Raw genomic sequence first — 12,664 nt, 5'->3', positions numbered from 1 at the left:
GCATTATATGTATAGACTGCTTTGGGTAGTATAGGCATTTTAATAAGGCTTGGATTTTAAATTTTTTTTCAAAGTTTTTATTTTATTTATTTATTTTTGAGAGAGAAAGAGTGTGAGTGAGCAGGGGAGGGGCAGAGAGAGGAAGAAGCAGAATCTTAAGCAGTACCTTGTGAACTTGCTGAGAGGCCTGAACTCATGAACTGTGAGATCATGACCTAAGCAAAATCAAGAGTCAGATGCTTAGTGGACTGAGTCATCCAGGCAGCCCTGTTGGAAATTTTTTGATTACTGATTTAATTTCTTTGGTGGTTATGGGTCTGTTCATATTTTCTTTTTCTTCCTGTTTCAGTTTTGGTACTTTGGGAGTTTCTAGGAATTTGTCCATTTCTTCCAGATTGCCCAGTTTGTGGCACATAATTTTTCATAATATTCGCTTAAAATTGTTTGTATTTCTGTGGTGTTGGTTGTGATATCTCTTGTTTCACTTGTGATTTTATCTGTTTGGGTCCTTTCTCTTTTCTTTTTGATACGTTTGGTTAGGGGATTATCAGTATTGTTAATTTTTTCAAAAGCCAGCTCTTAGTTTCATTGATATGCTCTACAGGTTTTTTGTTTGTTTCTATAGTGTTTATTTTTGCTCTAATCTGTATTATTTCCCTTCTTCTGCTGGCTTTGGGTTTTATTTGTTGATATTTTTCTAGCTCCTTTAGGTGTTAGGTTACGTTTTGTATCTGGGACCTTTCTTGCTTCATGAGATAAGCCGAATTGTAATATACTTTCCTCTTATGACTGCCTTAGCTGCATCCCAAAGAGTTTGGACTCTTGTGTTTTCACTTTCATTTGCTTCGATGTATTTTTAATTTCTTCATAAATTTCATGGTTAACTCCACTCATTCTTTAGTAGAATGTTCTTTAACCTCCATGTGTTTGAGTGCTGTCCAAATTTTTTCTTGTGGTTCACTTCAAGTTTCATAGCATTATGAAAAAATATGAATGGTGTGATCGCAATCTTTTTGTACTTGTTGAATGCTGATTTGTGACCCAGGATGTGACCTATTCTGAAGAAGGTTCCATAGGCACTACAAAAGAATGTGTATTCTTCTGCCTTAGGGTAAAATATTCTGAATATATCTGTTAAGTCCATCTGGTCCAGTGGGTCATTCAAAGCCATTATTTCCTTGTTGATTTTCTGCTTTGATGATCTGTCCATTGCTCTAAGTGGGGTGTTAAAGTACCCTACTATTATTGTATTATGATTAAAGATTTTATTTTTGTTATTAATTGACTTATATATTTGGGTGTTCCAAGTTGACAGCATAAATATTTACAATTATTAGATCTTCTTGATGGATAGACCCCTTAATTAATTATGATATAATGCCCTTCTTCTGATAAAAGTACGGCCACTCTGGCTTTCTTTTTGTTTTTTTTAAATTTTAAAAAATTTTATTTATTTTTGAGAGAGAGAGAGACAGTGTGAGCAGGGGAGTGTCAGAGAGAGAGGGAGGCAGAGAATCCAAAGACAGGCTCCTTCAGGCTCTGAGCTAGCTGTCAGCACAGAGCCCGACACGAGGTTCAAACCCACGAACCGTGAGATCATGACATGAGCCGAAGTCAGACACTTAACCAACTGAGCCATCCAGGTGCCCCCTCTGGCTTTCTTTTGATGTCCATTAGCATGATAGATTGTTCTTCATCTGCTTATTTTCAATCTGCCTATGTCTTTAGGTCTAAAATGAATCTCCTGTAGGTAGCATATAGATGGATCTTGTTTTTTTAATCCATTCTGATATCCTATGTATTTTGATAGGAGCATTTAGTTCATTTACAGTAGGAGTGATTATCGAAAGGCATGAATTTAGGGCCATTGTGTTCACTGTAGAGTTCATGTTTCTGGTGATGTTCTCTGGCCCTTTCTAGTCTTTGTTGCTTTTGTTCTTTTTTTTCGCTCCACACAGAGTCCCCCTTAAAATTTCTTGCAGGGCTGGTTTAGTGATCATCAACTTCTTTAGTTTTTATTTGTCTGGGATCTCTCCTCCTATTCTGAATGAAAGCCTTACGGGATAGAGTATTCTTGGCTGCATGTTCTTCCCATTCACCACATTGAATGTATCCTACCACTCCTTCCTGGCCTGCCAAGTTTGTGTGGACAGATCTGCTGTGAACCTGATCTGTCTTCCCATGTAGGTTAGAAACTGTTCCTCTCTTGCTGCTTTCAGGATTCTTTCCTTTGTGTATTTTGTGAATATGATTATGATATATCTTGGTGATGGCTGTTTTCTGTTGAATTTAGTGGGAGCTCTCTGTGCTTCTTGGATTTTGATGTCTGTGTCCTTCTCCTGATAAGGGAAGTTTTCAGCTATGACTTGCTCACATAAATCTTATGCCCCCTTTCCTCTTTCTTCATCTTCTGGGACTTCTATGATATGAATGTTATTAAGTTTTAATAAGTTGCTGAGTTCCTTAAATCTGTCTTTGTGATCCCTGGCTTTTGTTTGCCTCTTCTTTTCAGCTTCATTATTTTCCATAATTTTGTTTTCTGTGACACTAATTTGCTCCTGTGCCTCTTCCATCCTCATTTTTATGGCTTCCGTTTGGATTTGCATCTTGGTAGCATTTTTAATTTTGGTGTGACTAGATTTTAGTTCTTTTATTTCTGCAGAAAGGGATTCTCTGGTGTCTTCTATGCTTTTTTCAAGCCCAGCTAGTATCCTTATAATTGTTGTTTTAAATTCTAATTCAGACATTTTACTCATATCTGCATTGATTAAATTCCAGGCCATAATTTCTTCCTCTTCCTTCTTTCAAGGTGAATCCCTCCATTTTGACATTTTGGAGGAAGGAAAATAATAATAATAATATAATGAGAAATAAAAATTTTGAAAATCAAGTAAAGGAAACTAGATACTCAGTGTGTTTCAGTCTGTTAAGAGAAGCTGCCATGTTGTCTCCCTCAAATTATGCAAATTGTTCTCTTAATCCTCAGATCGATTTCCTAGGTGTTCAAAATGGTTTAAAGTTGATCTAGCTGTGTTTGAGGGATGAGACAAGTCCAGGGTCATTTTGCCACTCTGCCATCTTAAGCCCTCCCTTATTTTTTAAATTCAAAAATATCTTGTCTATCTTTGGCCTTTTGCTCCTCCATATATATTAGAATCAACTACTCATGTTCTATGAAAAACCTTGTTGTGATTTTTTTTATTGATTTGCAGTGGAAGTCAATATGGATAAAGCTGACATATTTATGATCAAGTCTTCCTATCCATATCCCATAAAGATGGGATATTTCTCCATTGAGATATTCTTTAATGTTTTTGCTAAAATTTCCTAATTTTCTATGTACAGATTTTACACATCTTTTGTTAATATTTTCCTTAGAATTTTTATTGTTTTATAGTATTGTAAATAAATAATATTGATATTTAAAAATAAATTATTTAAAAATTTTTGTCTGATATATGGAAATGAAATTGAATTTGTAATATTTATCATATCAAACTCTTATGTCTAACAACTTATTTTTAGATGCTTTAGGGGATTTCTATCTAGACAATCATATCATCTATAAATAATGACAGTTTTATTTCCTCCTTCACAATCCTTGTTTAATTTCTTTTTTGTGACTTATTGTGTTGCACAGGACCTCTATAAAGTGCTGAATAGAAGTGACAAGATCAGGCACTTTGACTTTATTCCTAATTTTCAAAGGAAAATTTCCAGTGTTTTCTTACTTAGCATAATTTTTTTATTGTGAAGGTTTCATTTAAGATTGGATGTTGGGGTGCCTGGGTGGCTCAGTCGGTTAAGCGTCCGACTTTGGCTCAGGTCATGATCTCATAGTTTGTGGGTTCGAGCACCGCATCGGGTTCTGTGCTGGCAGCTAGCTCAGAGCCTGGAGCCTGCTTCAGATTTTGTGTCTCCCTCTCTCTCTGACCCTTCCCTGATCACACTCTCTGTCTCTCAAAAATAAATAAATGTTAAAAAAAAAGATTGGATGTTAATGAAATTTTTGAAGTCTCATACAACATTCTGTTTTCATTCCATTGGCCAGAATTTAGCCATGAAGCTACACATGGTGCAAGAGAGGCTGGGAAATAGTCTTTTAGTTGGGTGGCAAAGTGGAGTTCAGTTAATGTGAGACAGAAAGGAAGAACGGATGCTTGTTGTTTACTCTACCACATCTTGGGGACGTTGTCCAGAAACCAAGATGGGCAGTTAGGCTAGTATCACTTGGATATCTTGTAAGACATAAAAATGTGTTTCCAAGAAATTATAAAAACACTAAAAAAAAGCTGCAAAGGATTTCTTTAACTCACAGGTCAACCTTCCTGATCACAGATCTCCAATCTAGGCAAACTCAAGACTCTCCTTTTGTCAGAGAGGGAAGAATAGAAAGCAACATCACTGTTCATTTATTTTATTTTGTTTTTTAAAAGTATTTTTATTTATTTATTTATTTAGAGAGACAGGGATCCAGCGGGGTGTAGTGAGAATTCCAAGCAGACTCTGAGTAATCAGTGTGGAGCCCAATATGAGGCTCCAACCCACCAACTGTAAGAGCATGACCTGAGCTGAAAACAAGAATCAGCTGCTTAACTGACTGAGCCACCCAGGCACCCCGTTCGTTCATTTGTTTTAAAATGCTCAGAGTGGGGGCGCCTGGGTGACTCAGTCAGTGGCGCATGCTGCTCTTGATCTCAGGGTCATGAGTTCAAGCCAATGTTGGGCATAGAGCTTACTTAAAAAAATAATAATAAATAAATGTTCAAAGTGGAATTACTAGGACCGAAGGAAAATCCTCATGATAAAATGAAAATGTGACGTTTTAATTGGTTTTAATTACCAGTGCCATTTGCTACCCTCCCACCCCTGCTTCCTTGAAGGTATTCTACTAGCCCAGAAAGCTCAGACACTACACTTGGTAGGTGTTCCCAGAGTAAGGTCGAGGGAATCAAATGAGTTAATGCACAGATACTGTATATTCAAAAAAGCATTTTGCAGTCTTTGGTAAAGAAAAGGCTTAAAGAGCTTGGGCGCTTTGCACATACTGGGTCTAGGTCATGACATTAAAAAAACAGGCATAGAAAAATAAAGAATAAGATTTCCAGAGCTAGTGGAGGGGAAAAGAGAAAGTTGGAGGCTCCTGGGAGTATCCAGGAGGCCGGGGTCCCTGTTCATCCACCCGGTGAGGACACACTGGGTAATAGATGATAGAGTTTCAGACAGTTTTGAGGATCTGAGGATAGAGAGCACCTGTTTCTGCTTTCTGGGTGGAGCAGTGGGATAGAAATGCTGGTAAGTGTGTGTGGGAAGAGGAGGTTTTATAATTTTAAGCCTCTCAGGCTTTGAAGCAGTATAGAAACATCCAAAAGAATATGATGGGAAAATGAGTGGGAGCAGGCAGGCAGACCTCAAGGGCCTCAGTGAGGCCAAGGAAGACCCGGCTTCCAGGACCGGTTGCTGGATCCAGGAGCATCTCAGGGTATTTGGTAGGGGGTGAGGGTGGCCTCGTCCAAGACCAGGTGGGGGACAGGACCATCAGGGACAGAAGGTACCTTTCAGGGCTATGATAATATGTAAGCTCTCCAGAATTTAAATGCCATCTTGGAGAGAAAGAGGAGAAATTTACAAATTGAATTAACTGAGTTTAACCTGAAGCAAATGAATTTACCAGAAATTTACCTAAGATTAATAGAGCCTCAAAAATTAATATGATGAGCTATAGAAAATAAACATTTTTATATACCTGACTGTATAGTAAGAAAGTATTTTACCTTTTGCAATTTCTAGACTCTAAGGATGTATTGCAAAATAGCCCTGCAAAATACAGGCTCAACTGCAGTTACAGCGCATTCATTATATTTGTATCCTCTGTAGCTAGCAGAGTGCCTAGCACATAGCACATACTCAATAGCTGTTGGAGGAAACTGTTTTCCAATAAGGTCATTAGCCATTTGTGTTTCTTCTTTAAATGTTATGCATCTACTTATTTCATCAATCTGAAATTTATTTGGGGGAATAACATGAGAATCTAACTTGCTTCTCCCCTAAATGTCCAATGTTCTCAATATCAGTTATCGAATGATGCTTCCATTATCCAGTGATTTCTGACATTTCCTTCTATTCTGTCATTATTTTTAAGACGGTATATTTCGGGGCTAGCTATTGTACTCCTATATCATTAATAAACTACTTTGTTATTTCTTTTAAAGGTAACAAGTACTCCTCAGCTCAAAACCCTGCAAAGGGTCCTCATTTCACTGAGAGTAAAAGCCCAAGTCCTTATAATGGCCTATTGGACTCCTTATGGGGGCACCTGGCTGGCTCAGTTGGTTAAGTGACCAGTTCTTGATTTTGGCTCAGACCATGTTCTCATGGTTTGTGGAATTAAGCCCCACATTGAGCTCACTGTTGACAGCACGGAGCCTGCTTGGAAATCTCTCTCCCTCTTTCTCTCTGCATCCCCCCACCCAAATAAATACATAAACCTAAAAAAAAAAAAGACCCCTCATGACTTAGACTCCAATTTACATCTCTGGCCGCATCCCTCTACTTTGTCCCATGCTCAGCCCAGTCTGGTGACCTCGGCTTCCTTGCTCTTCCTCAGGATTTTAAAGCATGTCATCTTAGGTAGGTAGGAACCACATGTCCTAGAATTCCCTTCCCTGCTTCTTTGCAATGGCCTCGAGAGAACTTGGTGTGAGGCCTGGAAGGCAGCGGTGGAGTGGCAGTCACTGTGCTGTGAAGGTGGGAATAGGGACCCCGGAGCCACTGCAGGGCACGTGTGTTGTCATGGATCTGACGGCTCACATTGTTGATGATGGGCAGCTCTGCTGGCTGCTACCACATCTTCTCCAGCTTCTCCGAGTTCAGACTCAGGTGTGCAGTTGAGGTGGGAGGCAGAGAGAGACAGAGGGGGTTCCTGTTTGGCTTCCCAGATTCTGGTTCTGTCTCCTATTCTCCTCTGATTCCCATTCAGCTTTCCTTCAAGACTGCCGGTCGTGCTGGTCTACCAGGACTTCCTCATACCACCAGGCATGGAGGCAACCTTCTTCCCCAGGCTTTGTGGCCAGCTCCCCTGAGGGTGTGAGGCCCAACCCTTTTAACAAATCCCTTTCAACTCTGATATGCTTGCACGTGGGAGGCGTGTTCCCACCTCAGCACCTCTACCAGGGCTATTGCCTCTGCTTGAATGCTCTTCTCTGATAACTTTGTGACAACACACTCACTTCCTTCGAGGATTCACTTCATCTTTTCAGAGAGGTGTGTTTTAACCACCTAAAAATTTTAGTCTGTCTTCTCCAAACCTCCCTCAATGTTTTGAACCAGTTTTTAAAAAAAAAAATTTTTGAAGTCTTTTTATTTTTGTGAGAGAGGGAGAGCATGAGCAGGGGAGGAATACAGAGACAGGGAAACATAGAATCAGAAGCAGCCTCCAGGCTCTGAACTGTCGCACAGAGCCCAATGCAGGGCCCTAACTCAAGAACTGAGAGATCATGACCTGGGCTGAAATCTGATGCTTACCCAACTGAGCCACCCAGGCACCCATCTCTCTATTTTCTCTTTTGTTTTGGTCACAAAGTTTTACGTAACTTTTTTCTTTTAATTTACTGGGATTATGTGTATTTTTTGTTGTTTGTCCATCCCCCTAAAGTGTTAGCACCAGGAGGCACTTTGTTTGGCTCACTGATGTACCCCTCACACAAAGATCGGTCATATGCTATAGATACACCTGTATTTAAACACTAAAGGATGGTTTGTTTTTGCAACCAAATTAATTCCTAACTGGTTTATAAATTTATAGTTTTCTTAAAAATCCCTACAAAAGAAACCCTAGTACAGTATGTGTGGGGGGGGGGGCGGGGGGGGGCACCTGAATTGAGAGTCCAGGTTTATTTTCCCTTTAGGACAAGAGTGGATGTTACTCCCACTCTCAGGCTTGCTACACTTCAGATCCCATTTACAAAATGAGTAAGTTATCTCCAAAGCAATGATTTTTAAAATTATCTCCTCTCAGATCATGGGTAAAATCAGGAGCATGCATGCAACCTCTGACTTCAAATGAAATTATACACTATTTTGTTGTGACTTCCTGAAAAAAGGAAAACTTACATCAAAACAATTTCCAAACTTTGATGATTATTCCAGCACCTCTGGTCATTGTGCTTAAGCAGGAAGAAAACAGATAGAATGGTACATTTTTCTACTGATCTTCCCTCCTCTGACTAAAAGTATAGTTTGGCAAATAAGAAAATAAAGAGAATTTCTGCTTCCCATAAGATGGGACAGATGAACTTTTTCCCTATTTCTCTCATGAAGAACTAAAAACCTAGGACATTATATATAAAATAAACATAAGAAGTTTCTGAAAGAGGAAGAGATGATGAAAGCAATGGTGAGGGACCTGGGACCCCAGCAACACACAACACAGTGGTGAGTTCTCTGGAGTTCCTTTTTACCACATACATCCAGACTTGGGAGCTGAAGAAGCTGGCAATCTGGAAATACCAATAGGTGCAGACCCAAAACAACAACAACAACAGTTGGCTTTTTCTAGTCAAAGGATAAAAAAAGGGCAGTGTAGCAAGACAGGAAATGTTTAGACAATAACCACTCTATTCCATCCACAGTGCACAGAAAAAAACTGTGGCCCCACCAATATCCGTGCCAGCAAAGTACAAAGAAGAGCCTAGAGTTCCACCCACGTGAGACTAGGAAAAGGTGGCCCTACCTCTCTGCTGGAACGGAGTCAGGGGAGGCCTGTTGAAACAGAAGGCTGAAGTAACCACCAGACTCTCATAACATGATGCACCAAAAAGTCCAGATTTCAAGTAAAATCACTCATCACACCAAGAACCAGTTAGGTCTTCAGTGAGATGAGAAAGATATTAGGATATCTGGCAAAGATTTTGAAGCAGTCATTAATACAAATGCTTCAACAAGCAATTATAAACAATCTGGTAGCAAATGAATAAAGAGTAGAGAAATAGTAAGTCTTACTAAATAACCCAATGGAAATTTTATTTTATTGAGGTCTTAAGCACTGTCTACAACCAACATAGTGCTTGAACTCACAGCTCCAAGATCAAAGAATCTTGATCCAGAATCAAAGACACAAAGGAAAGAATCAGTGAACTTGAAGACAGATATGACACAACTGCTAGAGAGAAAGTAGACTATAAAAAGCGAAACAGGAACAGATCTCTGAGACCTACAGAGTTATAACCAAAAAAATTAACATTTATGTCCTTATAGGCCAAGAAAAGAAGGGCAGAGCTAAAAAAGTAATGGAAGAAATAATGGCTGAAAGCTCCCTAAATTTGGTAAACGATAAATCTATAGACTTAAGAAGCTGAGCAAATCCCACACAAATAAATTTGTTTTGCTTGATGTATCTTTGTTTTATTTTTAATATGTGTCCTTATTTTACATGTGCTTCAGTTAACATATAGAAGATTTAAATAACACTTTTAAAAATGTTTATTCATTTATTTTGAGTGAGAGAGCAAACAGAGGAAGGGTAGAAAGAGGGAGAGGGAGAATTCCAAGCAGGCTCCACAGTGTCAGCTCAGAGCCTGACAAGGGGCTCAAACTCACAAATGGTGAAATCATGATGTGAGCCAAAATCAAGAGTCAGATGCTTAACCAATTGAGCTACCCAGGCTCTCCCTAAATAATAATATTAATATTATATATCTAATATATAAAGCAAATATAGAACACTATACTCAATAGGACAAACATTCTTTTAAGCACATGAAACAAAATTTTTGGTCATAAAGTAGGTCAAAAAGCAAGTCAGGGACATCTGGGTTGCTCAGTTAAGTGTCTGACTTCAGCTCAGTTCATGATCTCATGGTTCATGAGTTTGAGCTCGCTGCTGTCAGTACAGAGACAGCTTCAGATCCTCTGTCCTCCTCTCTCTGTCCCTCCCCTGCTTGTTCTCTCTCTCAATAAATAAACTTAAAAAAAAAAAAAAGCAAGCCAAAGCAAATCTCAAAGGAAATTGATCACTGCAGAGACCGCAATGCAATTACTTTAGAAGTCAATTAAAAAAAAAAAAAGGAATTAGCCCCATTTTTGGTGACACATTACTAAATAACCAATAGATCAACTAAGAATTGTAATGTCAAATGTGGTTGCATTTATAACTAAAATGTTAAAAATACTGCACATGGAAAACTTGTGGGATAAAGCTGTAACAGTAGATAATGGAAAATATAAAATCTCATATTGTGTATATTAGGGAAAAAAGTGAGAAATTAATGAGCTAAGTACCCATTTCAAGCTAAGGGGTGGGGGGGGGGACACAGCAAAACAAACCTAAAGAAAGTAGAAGGAAAAAAGACTAATGAAGAGCAGAAATTAAAGAAAGAAAATAAACTAGCAAGGATAAAGTAAAAACTGACCCTTTAAAAATATGGATCAAATTCCATGCTAATAAATTTGAACTCAGATGAAATGGAAAAATTCTGCAAAATATTAGATTCAAGAAAAATGTAAAAACCTGAATAGTCCTATAATCACAAACAAGGTTAAGACCCATTGTGTATGTTGGGGGGAGTTTCCAATAATTAGTAAACCTGTTAGCACAGTTTTTATTTGGTAGTTCTGAAAATGAATCATCTCCCTTACTTCTCACAATAGGTCTGGAGTGGGGCCTAAGATTCTGCATTTCTTCTGGCTCCAAAGTGACAGTGAAGGCACTGTCAGTGGATGAATCAAATTAAGTACTTTCCTCTCTAAAAAGGGGATCCTTGAAAGTAGGGCCCGTTGGAAAATGATCTTCCACATCAAAGAAATGAAGCTTCAGCAAAATCCATGATGAATTTGTCATTTTGATCTCCTGGAATTGATGATAATGAGTAACAGGATTGTGACAGGGAATCAAACTGTACCTTCGATGAGAACAAAGGCAAAAGAAATGTAGATAAATTTAAATTTCCACCTACAAATACTTGAGACAGGAAGAGTAGGACATTCCTCTAGGAACTCCCTAGAGTCTTAATGTTAATGCTTTGCTAGAGGGAAAACCACCTTAGCTTGATAACAGCTAGGCCTCCAGGATCCTGAGAGCCTTTTTCAGCATATGAAAATCCCTTTGGAAAATTCCTTTGTGTCTTTACCTCCCCCAACTCCAAAGTATACAACTAACTGCTCTTCAAGATCCCAGGACAATTCTTCCTGTCCATGGGTCCTGTGCCTGTGCTTTAATAAAACCACCTTTTGGCACCAAAAATATCTCAAGAATTCTTTCTTGGCCATTGGCTCCAAACCTCAACACTTCAAACCACATCACCTTGGAATGGAAACATGAGATAGTTCATATCTATCAGTATAAGTAAATTTAGCAAGGTTATAGCATACAAGATTAATATAAAGAAAAAATTCCATTTCTATATAAAAATATGATTACAATGGCATAAAAATATTGACCACTTAGGGATAAATCTGACAAAGCATGTACAGTCTGTACACTGAAAAATACAAAACACTGCTGAGAGAAATTGAAATCCTATACTAATCAAGAGTTATAGCATGTTCATGAGTTGCAAGACTCAATATTAAGATGTCAATTCTTTCTGAATTATCTATAGGTTCAATATAATTCCAATCAAAATCCCAGTGGGCATTTTTGTAGAAATTTAGGAGTTGATTCTAACATTCATATAGAAATGCAAGACCTCTAACAGTCAAAACAACTTAGGGAAAAAAGTTACAGGACTAGCACTACCTGATTTCAAGACTTATGAAAGTTACAGTAATCAAGACAGTGTAGTATCAGCATTATCATCAAGATAGACAAATGGATCAGTAGAGCAGAAACGTAGTGCAACTGGCCCACATAGATATAGACTTTTTTTTTTTTTACACAAAGGGTTGTGAGTTTGAGCCCCATGTTGAGTGTAGAGATAACTTAAAAAAAAAACAACTCTTAAAAATTAAAAACTTGTTTGAGAGAATGATATGACAGGTCCAATAATGGACTTGTGTCTAGATTATCTAAAAAGTCTCAAAACTTAGTAAGAAAAACACAGTAAGCTAGTAAAAGTCTTGAACAGATACTTCACTGAAGAAATGCAAAAGGCACATAAGCACATGAGATTATCAAATCAACATCATTAGCCATTACAGCAATGCAAATTAGATCCACAACGAGATACATGCCCATCACAATGGCTAAACACACATAGGTCTAACAGGAAACTTTCAGAATGATCTAGCTTCAAGAAAAGCAAGCAGTGAGTAGTGCTTAAGAAAAATTGATTCTGTATCTAATGGATAGATGATACCTGTCACAACACAGCATTTTATATACTGTTAAGTAAAACTGCAATACAATCTAAGTTTATTTTGGGAGTGTTTGCTTTATCATTGGATTTAATGAAATGTTTAGAGGTGCAGTAGGCATGACTTTGAGTAGATAATGAAAGAATATGCAAAATGCTTATTGATTTATGATGTGGTTTCAGCTTAGCTTGGGCAAACCATGCAGTATTTAATACATAGTAGCAGAATATTTACTGTTGAAGCTTGAAAAGATGTGAGTTCTTTGTGTGCAATCTTTCATTTATGCATGTGAGAGGGTTTTCTTTTTTTAATATTTTTACATTGTAGTACTTGTTTTGCTTGTTGGTGGTGTTTGCTTATTTAATACATTCTG

This window comes from Suricata suricatta, chromosome 2 (genome assembly GCF_006229205.1).
Source record: "Suricata suricatta isolate VVHF042 chromosome 2, meerkat_22Aug2017_6uvM2_HiC, whole genome shotgun sequence".
NCBI classification, from domain to species: Eukaryota; Metazoa; Chordata; class Mammalia; order Carnivora; family Herpestidae; genus Suricata; species Suricata suricatta.
The sequence above is the reverse complement of the archived record's forward strand: the minus strand, read 5'-3'. Positions refer to the sequence as shown.